Source organism: Phaenicophaeus curvirostris (genome assembly GCF_032191515.1).
Source record: "Phaenicophaeus curvirostris isolate KB17595 chromosome W unlocalized genomic scaffold, BPBGC_Pcur_1.0 scaffold_35, whole genome shotgun sequence".
NCBI classification, from domain to species: Eukaryota; Metazoa; Chordata; class Aves; order Cuculiformes; family Cuculidae; genus Phaenicophaeus; species Phaenicophaeus curvirostris.
Genome location: NW_027206664.1, coordinates 870,302 through 893,363, shown reverse-complemented (window position 1 = coordinate 893,363; position 23,062 = coordinate 870,302). Strand labels below are relative to the sequence as shown.

General features: G+C 47.1%; 2 long non-coding RNA genes across 2 annotated transcripts in view; one reads left to right on the top strand and one right to left on the bottom strand.

Moving 5' to 3' along the window:
* LOC138733840 (uncharacterized) overlaps positions 1-23,062 on the bottom strand; it is a 252,031-nt gene that overhangs the window by 154,271 nt on the left and 74,698 nt on the right. The window lies entirely within an intron of this gene.
* Positions 10,366-16,227, top strand: LOC138733845 (uncharacterized). Its single transcript, XR_011339477.1, has 2 exons — positions 10,366-10,923; positions 13,040-16,227. It is a non-coding gene; the product is annotated as an uncharacterized lncRNA (long non-coding RNA).

Sequence of the window (23,062 nt, the reverse complement as noted above, 5' to 3'; positions counted from 1 at the left end):
TTGGGAAAAAACCTTTTCCTGACATCATTACCAGGTACTAACAAACAGAGCTGATCCCTCTTCATACACTTTGGAGAAGAGGGTCAATAACAAACACTCTTTGGTGGTTAGGTCTCTTTTCTAACAGTAGTGAAAAGCCATTCAGGCGAGGTAAGAGAGAACAAGCCAGGCTGAAGGCAGGGCAGAGGCAGCGCAGGCAGGCTCATGACACTCTCCTATGCTTTTGTGCACATGAGGAATAGATAAGTTTGTGGCCCTGCTTCTATTTTTACACATTATTTTCAGAGCAGAGCTCTCGAGCAATGTTCAAAGTCTAGGTTATGATGCTATTTCGTCTGAATCTGAGGTCTCCTTTCACTCCAGCAGCTCACATCAACACAGCAAATTCAAGCTTCGAGACCTCAGGTCTGCAAAGAAAACTCTTCTCCAAGCAACCATACTATGTGCTGAGAGGTAGGTCACAGGGAGACATGGACTTCACATGCTCTCCTCACCCATCACAGCAAGGTAAAATCATTTCAGTGCTAGTGCTCTTGAGTGCCATCTGCCACTCCAAGGCTGCATCTGTTGGAAAGGGATTCACTGCAAGTGGGTAGAATAAATGGGAAAAAAGAAAAATGTGTAGTGAGATGGACCCTTGCCTGTGCTTATCAGGCACAGGGAAAACCACTCCTTTCTCAAGCCCTGGGAAGTGGTCCATCCAAATGAAGTGATCCATCAGTAGCTATGGCAGGCACTGGCACTGGCTGGGGGATTGGGGGGACTCATTCAGTCATGGGAATACTTTTATTCATCAAAGCACTCACACATGACTTGAAGTACGTGCTTTGCTAGGTAAAATTTTGTTAGCTTTATGGTTCAGCTGCGCAACTGTTGTATTGCTTAAGTTTCTATCTAGAGAGGGGTTAAACACAAGGCAATTTCCTTACCTGGAGTCCCTTATGCCAACATAAAGGAAATTGTATATATTTATATATACATATATATGCTAAATTGGTATAATCTCTCCCTAATTTGCTGGTTTGAACATAAGATGCTGGTATAATGATGTCCATCAAAGTGGAACATGGTGCAGGGATCAGGCCAGACCCAGTGTGCTGTGGGGCAGGGAAGAACAAATATGGCCAGTATCAGAGGGCAAGTGCTGCTGCAAAAGTGTATCTGGTGCCCCACAGCCGTGATGCAAGCTGAGGTGGGCAGGAACGGTGCCTGCCCTTCATGACATCTCTAGCAGTCACTCAGCCATACAATGTCCATTAATTTGTGTCACACCTACATCTTTGCCCACATCACACTGCCATCCCCCAAATAACCCACGCTGGCAGTGCCATGTCACTAGTGGGGCCAAGGTTCAGCTCCGCTAGGCTGGTGGGATTTATGACCGGAAGGTGAGGAGAAAGGGATTTAGGTCAGACAGTCTGGAAGGGGATGACCCAGGAGCTGGGAATTGCAGTGCAGGGGAATGTGACACCGTTCTGGAGCCACTGGCCAGACAGAGAAGACATGGGTCTGTTGAAAGGGAGGTGTAAAGGGGAGTATCAGAGGCAGGTGGAATGTTTGACTTTACAGATAAAGGAAAGTCTGCAAATCCCTTTTGCTACATATTATGCTAAGGAAGAGATCAGCTTCTTTCTCCAGCAGTCCAACACAGAGATCCCAATGCCTTTGGGATCTGTGTGAATTCTGTGAAGTTCCCTAGAATCTTACAGAGTGGGAGGCTCAATATTAATATAAACTATACAACCTTAATGCACCACCTGATGTGTAACCCTTCCTTTGTATCATACCTGTGCTTTTGTGTTTCAGATGTCTGAAGTAGTGAATGTATGTTTTCAGACTTGTTTTGGTGTGTAAGCTCTGAAGAAGGGATATTGCTATATGGAAACAGAGAGCATAGCATCTTTACTAGAACATTTTAAATGTAAACACGTGGACAAAATAGCTGGTATCCCTCTTTCAGCATTTTAGTTTCAGTGGTGTAAATCAAAATCCTCTTTATTTCAAGTAAGGACATTTCCCAAATGCATGAACTACAGTGCTTTATTTGTAGCTAACTATAGTATTTGTCGAGCTCTGGACCAGATAATGAATATACATAAAGAGCTGCGTCTGACCTGGAAAACAGGAGCATTTGCTACCCTATAAAAGAGTGGTGGTGAATGGAGTTAAATCCAGCAGGAGGATGGTCACAAATGCTGTTCCCCAAGGTTCAGTGCTGGGTCCAGCCCTGTTCAATACCTTTATCATTGCCCTGGATGAGGGGATCGAGCGCACCCTTAGCAAGTTTGTGGACGACACTAAACTGCGAGGAAGTGTTGATATGCTTAACGGTAGGGAGGCTTTGCAAAGGGAATCTGAACAGGCTGGATCAGTGGGCTGAGGCCAATGGGATGAGGTTAAACAAGGCTAAGTGCCGAGTCCTGCACTTAGGAAACAAAAACCCCATGCAGTGCTACAAAGTTGGGGAAGAGGGGCTGGAAAGCTGCCTGGCAGAGAAGGCCCTGGGGGTGTTGGTTGACAGACAGTTAAATCACAGAATCATAGAAACATAGAATCATAGAATAACCAGGTTGGAAGAGACCCACCCGATCATCGAGTCCAACCATTCCTATCAAACACTAAACCATGCCCCTTAGCACCTCGTCCACCCATCCCTTAAACACCTCGAGGAAAGGTGACTCAACCACCTCCCTGGGCAGCCTCTGCCAGTGCCCAATGACCCTTTCTCTGAAAATTTTTTTCCTAATGTACAGCCTAAACCTCCCCTGGCGGAGCTTGAGGCCATTCCCTCTTGTCCTGTCCCCTGTCACTTGGGAGAAGAGGCCAGCACCCTCCTCTGTACAACCTCCTTTCAGGTAGTTATAGAGAGCAATGAGGTCTCCCCTCCACCTCCTCTTCTCCAGGCTAAACAACCCCAGCTCTCTCAGCCGTTCCTCATAAGACTTGTTCTCCAGCCCCTTCACCAGCTTCGTTGCTCTTCTCTGGACTCGCTCCAGAGCCTCAACATCCTTCTTGTGGTGAGGGGCCCAGAAGTGAACACAGTATTCGAGGAGCGGTCTCACCAGTGCCGAGTACAGAGGGAGAATAACCTCCCTGGACCTGCTGGTCACGCCGTGTCTGATGCAAGCCAGGATGCCCTTGGCCTTCTTGGCCACCTGGGCACACTGCTGGCTCATATTCAGTCGGCTGTCAACCAACACCCCCAGGTCCTTCGCCTCCAGGCAGCTTTCTAGACAGACTTCTCCTAGTCTGTAGCACTGCATAGGGTTGTTGTGCCCCAAGTGCAGGACCCGGCATTTGGCCTTGTTAAACCTCATGCCATTGGACTCTGCCCAGCGGTCCAGCCTGTTCAGATCCCTTTGCAGAGCCTCCCTACCCTCCAGCAGATCCACGCTTCCACCCAGCTTAGTGTCGTCCGCAAACTTGCTAAGGGTGCACTCGATGCCTTCATCCAGGTCATTGATAAAGACATTGAACAGGGCTGGACCCAGCACTGAGCCCTGGGGGACTCCACTTGTCACTGGCCTCCAGCTGGATTTAACACCATTTACCACCACTCTCTGGGCCCGGCCAGCCAACCAGTTTCCCACCCAGGAGAGTGTGCGCCTGTCCAGGACAGAGGCTGACAGTTTCTCAAGCAGAATGCTGGGAGAAACTGTGTCAAAGGCTTTACTGACATCCAGGAAGATACATCCACAGCCTTTCCCTCATCCAGCAGCCGAGTCACTTCATCATAGAAGGCGGTCAGGTTAGTTTGGCAAGACCTGCCTTTCATGAACCCCTGTTGACTGGGCCTGATCACCTGGTTCTCTTGCATGTGCTTCATGATAGCACTCAAGATCACCTGCTCCATGACTTTCCCTGGCACTGAGGTCAGACTGACAGGCCTGTAGTTTCCTGGGTTGGAGGACCCTTCTTGTAGATGGGCACAACATCAGCCAGCCTCCAGTCCAGTGGGACTTCCCCAGTCTTCCAGGACTGTTGGAAGATGATGGAAAGGGGTTTGGCCAGCACATCCGCCAGCTCCTTTAATACCCTTGGGTGGATCCCATCTGGCCCCATAGACTTGTGTGCCACGACTCTTTGGGCCCAGCCATCAAGCCTGTCCAGGCGAATGGCAGCCAATTTCCGAAGGAGAATACTCTGAGAAACAGTGTCAAAGGCTTTCCTGAAGTCCAGGTTATCAACATCCATAGCCTTTCCCTTGTCCATTAAACAGGTCACCTTCTCATAGAAGGTATCAGGTTAGTTTGGCAGGACCTGCCTTTCATGAACCCGTGTTGATTGGGCTGGATCACCCAGTTACCTTGCATGTGCTGTATGATAGCACTCAAGATCATCTGTTCCATGATCTTCCCTGGCACTGAGGTCAGACTGACAAGCCTGTAGTTTCCTGGTTCCTCCCTCCAAACCTTATTGTGAATGGGTGTAACATTTGCCAATCTCCAGTCAAGTGAAACTTCCCCATTCAGGCAAAACTGCTGGTAGATGATGGAAAACTACAGTCCAGTTACAAGTGGGGTTCCCCAGGGCTCAGTGCTGGGTCCAGCCCTGTTCAATGTCTTTATCAATGACCTGGATGAAGGCATCGAGTGCACCCTTAGCAAGTTTGCGGACGACACTAAGCTGGGTGGAAGTGTTGATCTGCTGGAGGGTAGGGAGGCTCTGCAAAGGGATCTGAACAGGCTGGACCGCTGGGCTGAGTCCAATGGCATGAGGTTTAACAAGGCCAAATGCCGGGTCCTGCACTTGGGGCACAACAACCCTATGCAGTGCTACAGACTAGGAGAAGTCTGTCTAGAAAGCTGCCTGGAGGCGAAGGACCTGGGGGTGTTGGTTGACAGCCGACTGGACATGAGCCAGCAGTGTGCCCAGGTGGCCAAGAAGGCCAATAGCATCTTGGCTTGTATCAGAAACGGTGTGACCAGCATGTCCAGGGACGTTATTCTCCCTCTGTACTCGGCACTGGTGAGACCGCTCCTTGAATCCTGTGTTCACTTCTGGGCCCCTCACCACAAGAAGGATGTTGAGGCTCTGGAGCGAGTCCAGAGAAGAGCAACGAAGCTGGTGAAGGGACTGGAGAACAAGTCTTATGAGGAACGACTGAGAGAGCTGGGGTTGTTTAGCCTGGAGAAGAGGAGGTGGAGGGGAGACCTCATTGCTCTCTATAACTACCTGAAAGGAGGTTGTACAGAGGAGGGTGCTGGCCTCTTCTCCCAAGTGACAGGGGACAGGACAAGAGGGAATGGCCTCAAGCTCCGCCAGGGGAGGTTTAGGCTGTACATTAGGAAAAAATTTTTCAGAGAAAGGGTCATTGGGCACTGGCAGAGGCTGCCCAGGGAGGTGATTGAGTCACCTTTCCTCGAGGTGTTTAAGGCATGGGTGGACGAGGTGCTGAGAGGCATGGTTTAGTGTTTGATAGGAATGGTTGGACTCGATGATCGGGTGGGTCTCTTCCAACCTTGTTATTCTATGATTCTATGAAAGAGGTTTGGCAAGCATGTCTGCCAGCTCCCTCAACACTTTAGGGTGGACCCCACCCTGCCCCATAGACTTGTGAATGTCTAATTGGCTAAGCAGGTCTCTAACCATTTCCTCTTGGATCATGGGAGTTTTGTTCTGCTCTCACTACCTGTCTTAGAATTATAATCTTAGAATTGTAGAATGGTTCGGGTTGGAAGTGACCACAAAGATCATCTAGTTCCAGCCCGCCTGCTGTGGGCAGGGACATCTCCCACTAGACCAGGTTGCTCAAGGCCTCATCCAACGTGACCTTGAACACTTCTAGGGAGGGGACATCCACAACTTCCCTGGGCAACCTGTTCCAGTGCCTCACCATCCTCATCGTGAAGAATTTCTTCCTTATGTCTCGTCTAAATCTTACCCCTCCAATTTAAAGCCATTCCTTCTCGTCCTATCACTACAGGCCCTTGTACAAAGTCCCTCCAAAGCTTTCTTGTAGGTCCCCTTCAGGTACTGGAAGGCCGCTATAAGGTTTCCCCAGATCCTTCTCTTCTCCAGGCTGAACAAGCATAGCGCTCTCAGCCTGTCCTCGTAGCAGAGGTGCTCCAGCCCTCTGATCATCTTTCTGGCCCTCCTCTGGACTCATTCCAACAGTTCCAAATCCTTCTTTTGCTGGGGATTCCAGAACTGGACACAATACTCCAGGTGGGGTCTCACGAGCGTGGAGTACAGGGGGAGAATCACCTCCCTTGATATGGTTGGCCTTTTGAGCTGTGAGTGTGCATTGCCAGCTCATATCAAGCTTCTCATCAACCAGCACCCCCAAGTCCTTTTCCGCAGGACTGCTCTAATTCATGTTGTCCCCCATCCTGTATTGAAACCACAGATTGCTCTGAGCCAGGTGTAGGACCTTGCACTTGGCCTTGTTGAACCTCATGAAATTCACACAGGCCCACTTCTCCAGCTTGTCCAGGTCACTCTGGATGACATCCTGTCCTTCTGGTTTGACAACTGCAGTGCTCAGCTTGGTGTCACCTGCAGACTTGCTGAGGGTGCACTGTCAATATCATTGATGAAGATATTATACAGCACTGGTCCCAGTCTGGACCCCTGAGGGATACCACTTGTCATGGATCTCCATCTGGACATCAAGCCATTTACTACTACTCTCTAAATGTGACCATCAAACCAATTCCTTATTCACTGATCTTCTGGCTCGGGAGGCTGAGTTCACAGAGAACATCTTACATTGCTATTAAAGACTGAAGCAAAGAAGGCATTAAGGAGCTCAGCTTTATCCTCAGCCTTTGTCACTAATGTACCCCCTGCACCCAGCTTATTTTCTGGCACACGGGGATGGCCTGCTCTTGTGCTGCCAGGATCTACTTCTAGAAAAGCATCCAGCCCTCTTGGGCTCCCTTGCCCTTAAGGACTGTCTCCCATGGGACTTTGCCAACCGGCCTTCTGAACAGTCCCAAGTCTGCCCTCCAGAAGTCCAAGTTGGCCATTCTACTGACCCCTCTCCTTACTTCTTCTTGCAGAGAGAAAATCAGGAGGGCTAAAGCCCAACTAGAACTCAGACTGGACAATTCTGTGAAAGATGATAATAAAAAAATCTTTCTACAAATGTATCAACATTAAAAGGAGGACCAGGGAGAATATCCAGGCTTTATTGGATGCAAAGGGAACAACTGTTATAAAGGATGAGGACAAGGCTGAGGTACTTAATGCCTTCCTTGCCTCAGTCTTTAATAGTAAAGAAAGTTGTTCCCTGTGTATATATCCTCATGAGCTAGAGAAGCAGAACAAAGCTCCCATGATCCATGAGGAGGTGGTTAGAGACTTATTTGTCCAATTAGATATTCAAAAGTCTGTGGGGCCAGATGGGATCCATCTGAGGGTATTGAGGGAGCTGGCAGAAGTGCTTGCCAAACCCCTTTCTATCATCTACCAGCAGTCCTGGCTGACTGGGGAAGTTCCACTGGACTGGAGGCTGGCTGATGTTGTGCCCATCTACAAGAAGGGTCCTCCAACCCAGGAAACTACAGGCCTGTCAGTCTGACCTCAGTGCCAGGGAAAGGTCATGGAACAGGTGATCTTGAGTGCTATCACACAGTAAGATAACCGGGTAATCAGGCCAAATCAACACGGGTTCATGAAAGGCAAGTCCTTCCAAACTAACCTGATCACCTTTTATGAGAAGGTGACCTGCTTACTGAATGAGGGAAAGGCTGTGGATGGATCTTCCTGGACTTCAGTAAAGCCTTTGACACTGTTTCTCACAGTATTCTCCTTAGGAAACTGGCTGCCACTGGCCTGGACAGGTGCACACTCTGCCGGGTGGAAAACTGGTTGGATGGCCAGGCCCAGAGAGTGGTGGGAAATGGAGTTAACTCCAGCTGGAGACCAGTGACAAGTGGGGTTCCCCAGGGCTCAGTGCTGGGTCCAGACCTGATCAATATCTTTATCGATGACCTGGATGAGGCGATTGAATGTACCCTTAGCAAGTTCTCAGACAATACTAAGCTGGGTGGAAGTGTCGATCTGCTGGAGGGTAGGGAGGCTCTGCAAAGGGATCTGAACAGGCTGGACCGCTGGGCAGAGTCCAATGGCATGAGGTTTAACAAGGCCAAATGCCAGGTCCTGCACTTGGGGCACAACAACCCTGTGCAGTGCTACAGACTAGGGGAAGAGTGGCTGGAACGCTGCCTGGAGGAGAGGGATCTGGGGGTGTTGGTTGACAGCCAACTGAACATGAGCCAGCAGTGGCCCAGGTGGCCAAGAAGGCCAATAGCATCTTGGCTTGTATCAGAAACGGCGTGACCAGCAGGTCCAGGGAGGTTATTCTCCCTCTGTACTCGGCACTGGTGAGACCGCTCCTCGAATCCTGTGTTCATTTCTGGTCCCCTCACCACAAGAAGGATGTTGAGGCTCTGGACCATGTCCGGAGAAGAGCGACGAAGCTGGTGAAGGGTCTGCGGAACAGGCCTTATGAGGAACGGCTGAGAGAGCTGGGGTTGTTTAGCCTGGAGAAGAGGAGGCTGAGGGGAGACCTCATTGCTCTCTACGACTACCTGAAAGGAGGTTGTAGAGAGGAGGGTGCTGGCCTCTTCTCCTAAGTGTCAGGGGACAGGACAAGGGACAATGGCCTCAAGCTCCGCCAGGGGAGGTTTAGGCTGTACATTAGGAAAAAATTTTTCAGAGAAAGGGTCATTGGGCACTGGCAGAGGCTGCCCAGGGAGGTGGTTGAGTCACCTTCCCTGGAGGTATTTAAAAGACAGATGGATGAGGTGCTGAGGGGCATGGTTTAGTGTTTGATAGGAATGATTGGACTTGATCATCTAAGAGGTCTTTTCCAACCTAGTGATTCTATTTTTCTATGATTCTCCTAAAACTGAGAATTCTATCATATCATGATCACTGTTCCCAAGGCATCCTCCAATTGTCACATCCCCCACAAGGCCTTCCCTGTTTGCAAACAACAGGTCCAGTGGGGCATCTTCCCTAATTGGTTTACTCACCAGTTGTGTCAGGAAGTTGTCTTCCACACACTACAGGAACCTCTTTGACTGTTTCTTCTCTGCTGTATTATACTTCCAGCAGACATTTGGTTAGTTGAAGTCTCCAACAAAGACAAGGACTAGAGATTGTGAGACTTCTCCCAGTTGCTTGTAGAATAACTCATCAGCCTCTTTTTCCTGGCTGGGTGGTCTATAGCAGACTCCCAGGACAATATCTGCCTTACTGGGCATTCCACTGATTTTTATCCATAGACTCTATCATCATCAGCATTGAGCTCAAGGCTATCAAAACACTAACGTAGAGGGCTACCCCACCGCCTCTCCTTCCTCTCCTATCCCGCCTGAAGAGTTTATAGCCAGACATAGCAGTACTCCAGTTATGTGAGTCGTCCCACCACATTTCCGTAATGACAATTATATTGTAGTCTTCTTGTCTTACAATGACTTCTGGTTCCTCCTGTTTGTTGCCCATGCCGAGTGCATTGGTGTAGATGCACTTCAGTTGGGCTGTTGATCCCTCTACACTCCTGAGGGGAATAGTCTTATTTCCTAAGTGACTACTCACTGTCATTTCTTACCCATCAATAACCTTTGCATGTGTGCTGCCACTTGGAGTGCTATCCCCCACTTCCTCTGAGGTGGCAGACCAAAGGGCCTCATGAGCACACCATTCCTCAGACACTGGAGTGCCATTCCCAAGCCTTTTTCTATCAAGCCTGGATTTGTCATCCTCCCCCTTCAGATCTAATTTAAAGCTCTATTGATGAGCCCTTCTGGCTTCTTGGTAAGAGTCCTTTTGCCCCTTGGGGACAAGTGTAGATCTCTGGAGTCCAGAGCAGAGATGGAGACAGCTACTTTCTGGTTTCATCCAGTGGTCCTGATTTGCCTGTAGACCTCAAGGTACATCCCACGTGTGGATCTACTGCCTTTGGGATGCTGAATATATGGTATATAGGACATTGCAACACCTATGCCCAAGGGGCTGTGGAAGGATGGGATGTCCACTGCTTAAAAGCAACATTTCAGTCCTAACATTATCAAGCTAATTCCTGACTTCTGGCAGGACATATTGAGCTTTAGGGGGATTTATCAGTTCCTGAAGTTGGGCTTCTCAGCCATAATGCAACATCAGCTGCTTACCTACTGCAGATCAGTTTACCAGCAGGAGGAACCCACAATTCCTTCATTAAAATCAAACAAAACTACCTAAATAATTTTTGGCAGAAGGAAATAGTTTTAAGGGGGATGGGAGAGCAACAGGCAAAGGAAAAGGAAAATCACCAGCTTCTGTATTTCTTTTTGCTAGCAGATAGGGATGTAATTTTGGAATTCCTTCCTTTTTAATGGGATGAGTTGTAACCTTATCATCTGTAGAGGATTGGTTAAGAAGGAAAGGGCATCAGGACGCTGGCTCTTTAAGGTTTGCTATTTTGGCAGCACCTCAATCTCAGAATAACCTTGACATTTAGAGGAAGTTGGCTTGTAGCAAGGCAAGGTGGGTAATGTAGTAAGTAGTACAGCTGAACGCAAGGTGGAACAAGAACAGAGCATGCTTGGCAATCACTACCAATAGGCACGTAGCACGTAGTAACTGCTGACCAATCAGTGTGTGAGTAGTGGACACAGACCAATAAGCACTTTACGCGTAGACTGTAACGTTGTGTATAAAAGTTGGTGGTGGGTTCGCAATAAACTGAGCAAGATCTAAACTCACATTGGGTGTGGTCTTGACTACGGCTGCTTTCCTCGCAACATATTGGCACCCATGAACAGGGACATGGCAGGATCCAGGGGAAGAAGGATCGCGTAGAACTTCTCAAATCTGCTAAAAACGGGGAGCAGACGGAGAAGGGGAGAGCAGAGCGAGTAGGCATCTGCTGCTGGGTAGCAGACAGCTGAAGCTCTGGGACCGAGTGCACCGGGGAGGAGCCTCGCACCGGTAAGACCGCGCAGATGGGTCGATACGCGGCACTCACGCTTTTGGTTGATATTCTCTCTAAGAGAGAGGCAGGCGTGAGCAAGAAAAAGCCTTTTGAGCTTTCTGACTGGGGACTTAAATGGGGTTGTTTTGAAGACCCAAAGATTTATTTTGACGTGGAATGGCAGAAAGTTTTTGAAGTGTTAAAGACGCATGTCGGCTCTAAAAAGCAGAGCGATAATTTCAAGCTGAGTGCAGGATCGTCAACAACTGTACTAACCTCCCACCTCTCTAAACTGGCTGCGCTTGCCTCTGCACCCCCCGACGGGAGGGCTGACAATCCCTTTGATCTGGGTCCGATAGACACCAACAAGAAGCCCGATTCACCCCCTCACTGTCAGACCTACGGGTGCAAGCCAGGAGGGAGGCACAGCAGCAGGGAGAAGTTGAAATATTGCAAGCTTTGATCTGTGCGCAGCATGGCAGTTTGCACTGGGAACCAATTAGTGACGAAGCGATAAAGGAGATTCCAAAAACTGTAAGAAGAGAACCAAGCCACCTGGCCGAGGGCCACTCCCCCACCCCTCCAGCTCCCGCGGAACGGTTCGCCGGGGGGGGGGGGGGGCTCTGCCCTGGGCTGAGGGGGGGCCGCCTGCTGCTGCAAAACTCAAACAGTTTTCAGCATTGCAGAAGGGACTGTTAACAGATACGATAAGAAATGGCTCAATTAAACAACGTTGGTAGCAGTTCAAGAGTCAAGACAGCTTAAATAATGCAATTTTACAACAGATGCAGCTTTTTGGTTTATCAAATACTTACAAAGATACCGGATGTTAGAAAGTTGAAACAGGCATGACCCATATATGGTGTTTATAGATAGATGAAAGGATGTGCTTGACAAGCAAGTAAGACAACCGAGCAGTTACAGAAGCCTTAATTTTGTAATCACTGACAAAAAATCCTCTAATGACGAATATGGAAAGATATGGTGTGGTCTGAAAACTCCTACAACAACAGCTGGGATCATTTACCTATTAAGCACAGCTCGTAGCTGCTGCCCTGACTGTAATCTGGGACAGAAATACGTTCTGTCAGAGATGCGGCAAGGAGAGACATTTTAAAAGAGACTGCCACACACAACGCCAGGAGAGAGGGCCTAAAATCTGCCCTCGGTGTGGAAAGGGCAAACATTTTACCAGTTGGTGTAAATCAAAATGGGATAAGAACAGGACAGTATTGTCAGAAAACCAGGAGCAAAGCATGGTTCAGAGGCACGTACCAACACAGACGCCTCCGCGGCAAGCAGCAGCTCTCACCTCAGAGCAAGAACCAGATGCAGCACAGAGATAGATGTGATCACCACCATCGCAGTAGTGCTGCAATCGTCTGCACTTCACACAATACCATGGAACGTAAAAGGACCATTGGAGGGTGGCTTTACTAACTTGTAATTAGAATGATTGTCAATAACTCGATTGGGAATCTTTGTTTTACCTGGGGTCATTGATGCAGGCTGTACTGGAATAATTCAGGCAAGGGTATGGATGCTGTCTCCACTAGTGTTACGAACACCATTTCCACTAGTATTAATACCAACAGATAGCCGGATAGTGTATTTAATTTTGTTCAAAGCAGCTGTGTTCCAAGCTGACTCTGTAGAGCATGGCTCACAAGGATTTGAGTCTATAAGAATCCCTGAAATACATTTGGTTTAGTCCCTACAAACTCAAAAAAAAAAAAAAAAGAATGACTGAAAAAATTGGGTACATTGCAAAATTTAGTGGAAGAGCAAATAGATCATGGACATACAGTCCCATTTAATAGTCCTTGGAATGCACCTGTGTTTGTGATAATGCGTTATTCACATGACTTTTCTAGACAAACTACAAGAGGCCTTAAATAAGCAGGCAGACAATATCGCTGCTAGATAAGTGTTGCTTAAACAATTAGCCTTAAAGAATGCAAAGATGGACTTACTGCACTGTTAATTGCATGATCACCTGTTACAAAGATTGTTTATTTTACCAGAATTAACTGATGCTGACTTTACGAGAGCGATGCAAGTAATAGTTTGGATGCCTATGCCTTCTGACTATATCAAAGGGCACTAGAATCACTCATCTGATTTGTTTTTCAGCAATTGCACCCCATGAAGAGACAGAGGCTGTGGTTCAACTGACCAGTCCGTGATTCTATCAATACAGAAACTACAAAAGACTACCATAAGTGAAATATTTGTTAGACAATCGATATAAGAAAAATTGTGGATCCGATAGTGATGGCCAACATTGTACGAATGTATTCGGCTAGCTGAGAAATGAGTGGTTGTGTGCATATGTGTGTGTGTGTTTGAAGCGCTTCAAACGTTTGTAAGACTTAAAAATTGGCTTAGATTAACCTTGAAAATATATCTCTGGGACCTTTCAATCTCAAATGTCCACTAAGCCGGCAAACAGGTAAATTTACCTGGGGATATTTGGAATGAAAGGCTACAGAAGAAAAAGTTTTAAAATGCCTAGCAAAACATGCAGTTGTAAGTGTGTGAGTGCCCCCCGCCAACCCGCCCTTCTCCTTCCTTTCTAAGTTTTTTTTTCTTTCAGCCTTGAAGAAGTCCAGAGGAGTTAACGGTGTTATCTCTCTAGGGGAATGTTGTGAGAACACTGTGCATTCCAGTCTCACTGGAACTAGTCAGCGGCTGCTGGGTCCTAGTGCAGACAACCTTTAGGGATAATTGAGGCAATTATAGAGGAAAATTCAAAAGATTCATTACGAATTATTGAGTGGATATTTTGCCACAATAACGACGACATTGCACCACTTTTGCCACTGCTGCGTGGGACTGATGCATCCAAGCGCCTACAACTTACAGAAAACCAGAAACAATGTGTCACCCACTTGGGACAATTGATTAGCTCGCGTTGGGCTTCTCGACGTCTTTTAGATGAGCCATTGCGACTGATCATCGTGTCTTTACACTTGTCTGTATGACATTGGCAAAAAAAAAAAAAAAAAAACAAAAAGGGGGAAATTCCCTCCAGATTTTGGAGTGGGTATTTCTGTCCAGTCAACCAAGGACAAATGTTCAACTGCGACTTGTGGCTGTCGGAGAAGTAATCAGAAAGGGACGATCACGAACATTGGCATTAAGTGGAAATGAGCCCAACAGCATCCACATTCCAATAACAGTGGCCGACTGGGAATGGTGCATGCGACATTCTATACCTTTACAACTTGCGTTGCTGGGGTATAGTGGACATGTATCTACAGAAATGCCAGTGGAAAAGATTGGACACCTTCTAAGGAATTATCAATGGATCTCTATTCCTCGCTCTAAGGAAAAACCCATACAAGGGGCCTTGACGGTCTTTACTGATGCCGGTAAACGATCTCGCCGAGCAGCAGTTACTTGGGAACATAATGGACATTGGTCTCACCAGATACTCAACGCGGAATCGGGCGACACCTTGCAGACATTAGAACTAACTGCTGTTTGTTGGGCTATGAAACGGTGGTTACATCATCCAGTAAACGTGGTCATGGACTCATTGTATGTGGCTGGAGTTGTCCAACAAATAGAGGACGCTTTCTTACAAGATATTTCTAATAGACGATTGTTTGATCTGTTTCAGCAGTTACGAAAAACACTGATATTACGAACTGCTCAATATTGTGTCATTCATATAAGAAGCCATAAGTGGCAATATGGTTTGGGCCTGGGGAATGATCGGGCAGATCAGTTGGTAACGATTGGTCAGCCAAGGGCTCCTCTTAATCAGTTTGAGTTAGCTAGAATGGCACATGAACAGTTTCATCAAAATGCATGAGGCTTACAACGACAGTTTAAACTTTCAATCACTGATGCTCAGGGAATAGTTAGAAGCTGTCCGCAATGCAGTCATCATGGTCCGGGATTAGGGATTGGGGTCAACCCCCGTGGGTTAAAAGCATTAGAATTATGGCAGATGGATGTTACTCATGTACCGGAGTTTGGAAGGTTAAAATATGTGCATGTGTCTATAGATACTTATTCTAGAATGGTATGGGCAACCACTCAGCCTGGTGAAAAGGCTCTTCATGTTTGCCGACATTTGACATCTTGTTTTGCTATAATGGGTGTCCCTGAAACTATTAAAACAGATAATGGACCAGCGTATGTCAGCAAAGTAGTAGAGCAGTTTTTGAACACGTGGGGAGTTCAGCACAAGACAGGGATCCCAAATAATCCCACAGGGCAAGGTATTATTGAACGGGCACATCGTACCCTGAAAGATTATCTGAATAAATTTAAAGACATTCTAGACCCCAAGGAGCGTTTAAACAAAACCTTGTTTGTTTTAAATCATTTATGCTTGTTTGGGGAGAGTAAGGAGCCACCAGTAATTATACATTATACTCAGGCACAAGCAGGACAAACTTTGTCAACTATGCCAGTCTATTACAGAAATCCCAAGTCAGGAATCTGGGAGGGACCAAGTGATGTATTATTTAACGGACAAGGATATATGTGTGTTCTTACTCCGACAGGACCCTTGTGGGTGCCCAGTAAATGGACCCGCGTTAGTACAGTGGAAAGGACTAACTCTGTTACGAATCAGGAAGAGAATGAGAACAATGAGCATGATTAGAGGAGTTTAGATGCTAACAGTAATCTATGGTATTGCTGCATAGATTCCATCGCAACCAAAGACTAACGTCTGGGTGATATCTGACCAGATGAGAAGCTATTTGAAAAAATTTCGAATTAGTAATAACCTGGGACTGGATAAATGGCTTAGAAACCTGGAACTCTTTGAATGGCCCTCGGAGACGGTTAAAGGAATGATACTGGTTGTAATAATTGTTAATTGTACCTTGCTTGTTACATAGTGGATAAGGAGCAGCAGGAAAGTGGTTAAATCAAGTGTTGATAGAGCAAAAAAAAAAAACAAAAAGGGGGAATTGTAGAGGATTGATTAAGAAGGAAAGGGCATCAGGACGCTGGCTCTTTAAGGTTTGCTATTTTGGCAGCACCTCAATCTCAGAATAACCTTGACATTTAGAGGAAGTTGGCTTGTAGCAAGGCAAGGTGGGTAATGTAGTAAGTAGTACAGCTGAACGCAAGGTGGAACAAGAACAGAGCATGCTTGGCAATCACTACCAATAGGCACGTAGCACGTAGTAACTGCTGACCAATCAGTGTGTGAGTAGTGGACACAGACCAATAAGCACTTTACGCGTAGACTGTAACGCGGTGTATAAAAGTTGGTGGCGGGTTCGTAATAAACTGAGCAAGATCTAAACTCACATTGGGTGTGGTCTTGACTATGGCTGCTTTCCTCGCAACAATCATCATTTATGTGTCTTTCTGTATTTATTGTGGTGACCTGGCCAGAAGCATTGTGGACCTGATTTCTCTCCCTCAAATATTAGCTACGTCCTCATGGATGGTGAGATACCAGTCTATGGCCTTTTCCAGGGACAATTCCAGCCAGTGAGATACCAGCCATGGCCTTTTCCAGGGACAATTCCCATTGGTGCTGTTGATAAAAGCCCACAAGATTTTAACATCTTAAAAAATATCTTAGTATCATCAGACAGGCAGGAGACTTACACAGGAAGGGTCCCAGTTAATTATTATCTTCCATAATTTTTGTGATAGGGGATTAAAATTTGTTCAGCTGTATGGTTAGATAATAGTGCAATTTATTAGCATGACTCTTGAATGGGGAGCTTGACACTTAATTAAATTAAGAAGTTCCAAGCCAGCAGTTTAGAGATATTGCCAGTAATTGGGAGGAGATTGGGAGTATTAGGTGAACTTGGCAGGTAATTTTTGGGGTGATGACCACCAGATACTCTAAAGACATCCTCAGAGCATGTGCAGAAGGTGCAAGGAATGACTTGGAATTTATTATAATTATATGTAAATGTGTGGTTACATGCATGATGAATAATGTATGGACTTGTTTAACTTTGTGTATAAATGACGGTAATGAACCCCCTGAGTCATGCTTGATTTGAGGGAAAACTCCAAGCACCCAGGATTTGCGCAAACCTGAAAAAACAATGTGTCTCTCGGTGATGTAGTTGTTGGTTTACTGCACACTGGGCAATGGATCCACATTTTGGACAATAATGCTAATGGGAATTTTGTCCAGTCAGAAACTGAGATCAACCTGCTGTAAAAATAGAATTCTCATGTTTATGACTGGTTGTTCAGGATGTTCCTCATACTGACCTACTGACTGACCCCCCAAAATAGTTCAATGATTAGACATCTGCGATGCAAGCCCTTTATAAAGCACTGACGTTTTTAGCGCAAATTATTGCAGGTTCATTGTGCAGTCTGCTTTAACAAATACATTTTAGATTTCTTTTCATCCAATACAAAATCTCATTTAAAATAACAAATTCTTGGATACTGTTTCATATTCCATCTCTATGGTAGAATTATATCTCTGTGTGACAACATTTTGACTGTATGATACACTTCTTCGGCTTCTTCGGCAGCACCCGGCAGCAGGACGGCGAGTTCTGAGGTGGGGTGGACATTCTGAGGCGGTGGGAGCTTCCCTGAGCCGGGAAAATCCCAGAAAAATCCAGGCGGGGGTCCTGACAGCCCCCACACGCTGGTCCCGCGCGGTGCCTGACGGGAGGGGGCGGTCCCGGCGGCTACCGCGGGAGATTTAAACGCTCCCTAGGGAGCACCGTGACCTGGAGTGTGGCAGAGGGGTGCTGGGCTGTTTGAGCAGGCAGGGCGCAGAGAGGACCTAGAGACTGGACAGAGGACACGCAAGACCATGGTGGCCACCCGGCAGAAGATTAAAGCTGCTCCGTGTGCTGCAGCAGGCAGGATGGATGCTGCCACCCAGACAGAGCCACAGTGGGTGCATGCAGCTCCCCAGACCCTGGGCTGCAGGCAGGGCCCCCCTCCCACACCAGCTCGTGCCTCTGTTACTGGCTCCACTTGTGAAAGCTGCGCTCGAGTGGGGGAACTCCTTCACATGGTGGAGGAGTTAAGGGAGGAGGTAAAGAGGCTGAGGACCATCAGGGAGTGTGAGAGGGAGATAGACCAGTGGAGTAGTGCCCTCTCACTAACTCAGCAGCCTGCTGGAGCTGGTGTGTCCAAACACCATCCACCTGCAAACTGCAAGGCTGGGGTCACAAGAGATGGGGAATGGCAGCAAGTTCCTGCCAGACGAAGGAAACCTGCTCCCCTCAACCAGACAGCAAAGCCCCAGATCCCCCTGCTGAAAAAGTATCACGTGCTGCAGGTGGAATCCAATCCTGAGGATGAGGATGATGGTTCCCACAGCCTAGAATCCTTCCCTAGGCCGCACCATCCTCAGAAAAAGATAAATACATCCTCCATCAAGAAGAAGAGGAGGGTGATTGTTGTAGGGGGCTCCCTCCTAAAAGGAATGGAGGGACCCATTTGCAGACCGGACCCGCTCCACAGAGAGGTCTGCTGCTTACTGGGGGCATCAGTGAAGGAGGAGGCTAGAAATCTTCCTTCCCTTGTCCACGAGACAGACTACTATCCTCTGATAGTCCAAACTGGTAACGATGATCTAGTAAACAGAAAGACCAAAGCCATCAAGAAAGACTTCAGGGCCCTTGGGAAAATGATGGAGGGCTCTGGGGCACAAATAATATTCTGCTCCATCCCAAGGCTAAACAGAGAGGAGCAGGAAGTCAGGAAGAAGAATTTGATTAAGGCCTGGCTCTGAGCCTGGTGTGAGGAGAGGGGCTTTGGCTTCTTTGATCATGAGGTGGCTCACGCACCCCCAGGCTTTGTTGCTAAGGATGGGACACGTGGGTCTCCTAGGGGGACTAAAGCCCTTGCTAAAAACCTAGCTAAGCTCATAAATCGAGCGTTAAACTAGATGTGAAGGGGGAGGGGGTTGAAACCAGGCTAGACAGGAGCGAGCCTGGATGTGGGGCACTGGTGATTGGGAGAGGGTGTGCTGGGGAGGACCACCAGTACATCACCACACAGAAAGTGGGGGAGAACACACCTGGGGGTGGTAAGGGAGATACTGGAACTCTGGAGCTAGCTACTCCAGTGACCAGGCAATTGGGAATGAACTCTGTTCCCTCTAAGAGGGCTGAAGGCTCGGCAGCTCAGCTGAAGTGCTTTTACACCCATGCACACAGCATGGGGAAGAAGAAGGAAGAGCTGGAAGCTGTCGTAGGGCAAGGAGCCTATGATGTCGTTGCCATCACGGAAACGTGGTGGGGTGATTCATATAACTGGAGTGCAGCTATGGTGGGGTACAAACTCTTCAGGCGGGATAGGAAGGGTAGGAGAGGAGGCGGGGTCGCCCTCTTTGTAAGGGAGGACTTGGACTCCGTTGAGATGGATTGTGGCGATGAGGAGATTGAGTGCCTGTGGGTTAAAATCAAAGGGGCTCAAGAGAAGGTAGATTTTGTGATGGGAGTCTGTTACAGACCACCCAGCCAAGGAGAAGCAGCTGATGAGCTCTTCTATAAACAGCTGGGGTTAGTCTCTAGATCAATGCCTCTTGTTCTTGTGGGAGACTTCAATCTTCCTGATATCTGCTGGAAGTACAATGCAGCAGAAAGGAAGCAGTCTAGGAGGTTCCTAGAATGTGTGGAAGACAACTTCCTTGTACAGCTAGTGAATGAACCAAGAAGGGAAGGTGCCCTCCTGGACCTGCTGTTTGTGAACAGAGAAGGCCTTGTGGGGGATGTGGCAGTAGGAGGATGCCTAGGACAAAACAATCATGAGATGATAGGGTTTTCTGTTCTAGGTGAAGAGGGTGGTTATCAGGACAGTAGCATTAAATTTCCAGAGGGCAGACTTTGAACTGTTCAGAAGGCTGGTTGGCAAAGTCCCATGGGAGACAGTCCTTAAGGGCAAGGGAGCCCATGAGGGCTGGGAGCTCTTCAAAAAGGAAATCCTAGCAGCTCAGCAGAAAGCCATCCCCATGTTCCGGAAAAAAAGCCGGCAGGGGAAGAAACAGCTTGGTTGAACAGAGAGATCTTGAGTGATATCAAGAAGAAGAGAAATGTTTATGGGCTCTGGAAGAGGGGACAGGCCTCTTGGGAGGGCTACAGGAGGGAAGTGAGATTGTATAGACAAAAAATCAGAAGGACTAAGGCCCAACTAGAAATCAGATTGGCAAAGTCTGCGAAAGATAACAAAAAATCCTTCTATAAATAAGTAATAAAAGGAGGACTAGGGAGACCATACGGTCCCTATTGGACGCAGAAGGAACAACAGTGACAGGGGATGAGGAAAAGGCTGAGGTACTTAATGCCTTCTTTGCCTCAGTCTTTAATTGTCAAGAAAGACGTTCCCTCTGTGTACAAACCCAGGAGCTAGAGGAGCAGAATGAGGCTCCCATGATCCAAGAGGAGGTGGTCAGAGCCTTGCTAGCCCGACTAGACACCCACAAGTCTATGGGGCCGGATGGGATTTATCCAAGGGTATTGAAGGAGCTGGCGGATGTGCTGGCCAAACCCCTTTCCATCATCTTCCAACAGTCCTGGAAGACTGGGGAAGTTCCACTGGACTGGAGGCTGGCTGATGTTGAGGGACCTGGGGGTGTTGGTTGACAGCCGACTGAACATGAGCCAGCAGTGTGCCCAGGTGGCCAAGAAGGCCAATGGCATCTTGGCTTGTCAGAAATGGTGTGACCAGCAGGTCCAGGGAGGTTATTCTCCCTCTGTACTCGACACTGGTGAGACCGCTCCTTGAATCCTGTGTTCATTTCTGGGCCCCTCACCACAAGAAGGGTGTTGAGGCTCTGGAGCGAGTCCAGAGAAGAGCAACAAAGCTGGTGAAGGGGCTGGAGAACAAGTCTTATGAGGAGCGGCTGAGAGAGCTGGGGTTGTTTAGCCTGGAGAAGAGGAGGCTGAGGAGAGACCTCATTGCTCTCTACGACTACCTGAAAGGAGGTTGTAGAGAGGAGGGTGCTGGCCTCTTCTCCCAAGGGACAGGGGACAGGACAAGAGGAAATGGCCTCAAGCTCCGCCAGGGGAGGTTTAGGCTTGACATTAGGAAAAAACTCTTCACAGAAAGGGTCATTGGGCACTGGCAGAGGCTGCCCAGGGAGGTGGTTGAGTCACCTTCCCTGGAGGTGTTTAAGGCACGGGTGGACAAGGTGCTGAGGTGCATGGTTTAGTGTTTGATAGGAATGGTTGGACTTGATGATCCAGTGGGTCTCTTCCAACCTGGTTTTTCTATGATTCTATGATTCTAATGGCTTGGATGCCTATGCCTCCTTGCGTTATACCAAAGAGCACTGGAATTGCTCAGCTGATTTGTTTTCAAGCAATTGTACCCCATGCAGCAAATTGCATATGGGGAGAAGGAGGCTTCGGCTCGACTGACCGACCCACGATTCTATGGGCACAGAAAATACAAAAATCATCGCCAAGGTTAACCTGCAAAGTATGACACTCACAGAGCAACAAAGAACATTGTTTTACCAGTATTATAAACAGTGGAACCGATGTAACAGTTTTTTCTTTAACAGAATGGCCAACAGATTGGCCATTGACTGAAGCACTTACTGCTCTGAAGGGGGTAGGGGGTGTGACCAGCCCACAATGAAGTTTACACTCCATAATCATATATGGACCCAAAGGTCGTGTGGCAACTGTCAAATCATACTTTCCGTCACTTCCCACTGTCTTATGGGGTAGAGACTGCACAGCACAATGGGATCATACTTTGAGCACCTATTTTTAATGGGGGCCACTGCGGTGCAGACAAACCTTCCTCATACCTGGACTACAGATGACCCAATTTGGGTGAAACAGTGGCCTCTTAGCAACGAGAAACTGCACCACCTTAAAGCTTTAGTGCAAGAACAATTACAAGCTGGACATATCGTTCCAACTAGCAGCCCGTGGAACACACCAGTGTTTGTAATACGGAAGAAAAGAGGAAAACGGCGTTTATTACAAGATTTGCAAAAAATAAATGTGATTATTGAGCCTACAGGAGCATTGCAACCAGGAATGCCCTCACTGACAATGTTATCTCAAAACTGGGACTTAACCATCATAGATTTGAAAGACTGTTTTTTTACCATTCCCTTACATCCAAAGGATGCAATCCGTTTTGCTTTTTCTATTCCTTCTATTAGTAGGGCAGAACCAAGCCAATGGTATCCCTGGACTGTATTGCCTCAAGGTATGTTTATCAGTCCAACAATTTGTTAGTGGTTTGTAGCAAAACTTTATCACCAGTTCGTGAATTATATCCTCAAGCCCTGATTTATCATTACATGGATGATATTTTAGTTGCAGCGTTGACACCAGAACAGATGGCTAAGGCTGTAGCAGCTGTAACAACAGCAGTTACCCAAATAGGCCTTTGTGTCGCACCAGAAAAAAATCCCTCCGTGGAAATATTTGGGGTGGAAAATTCAAGAACAAACCATTCAAGTTAAACTTTTATATTCTGTAAAGACATTGAACGATGGGCAAAAATTGTTAGGAGCCATAAATTTGCTATGTCCCTTGTTAGGCATCACTACAGAAGAATTACATCCTTTGTTTATGTTGTTAAAAGGAGATTCAGATTTAACCTCTCCCAGGCAGTTAGACAAAGATTCTTTGGTTGCATTGGACAAGGTCACTAAAAAGCTTAGTCAGAAACAAACATTTTGCAAATGTTTAAACACCCCAATTGAATTATATATTATTTCAGCCAAGTTCCAACCGTTTGGAGTTTTAGCCCAGCGAGTAGAAGGTGTGTCTGACAAATTTAGATCTTTAGAATGGATATTTTTACCACATCAGTTTTCTAAAACAATAACAGCTCAGCATGAAATGTTAGCTATGTTAAAATTCAAAAGGCTCGCAATTGTTTATTGGAATTGGATGGGACAGATCCCTTTACTATCTATGTTCCAATGACTCAACAAGTGGACTTTTGCAACATTCTTTATCTAAACAAATTATATTAGCAGAGTTTAAAGGACAAATTAGTATTCATTATCCTCCGAGCCCCCTTTTGAGTTTGCTTGAGTGCATAAGCTTAATTCCTGCCACAAAATTAAGTCATATCCCTCTGAAGGAGGCGTTCACACTTTTTACAGATGGATCAGGGAAAACTGGAAAATCAGTGATTGTTTGGAGGACCAAACAAGGCATGTGGAAATCAGACATTTATCAAGTGTCAGGATCACCTCAAATTGTGGAA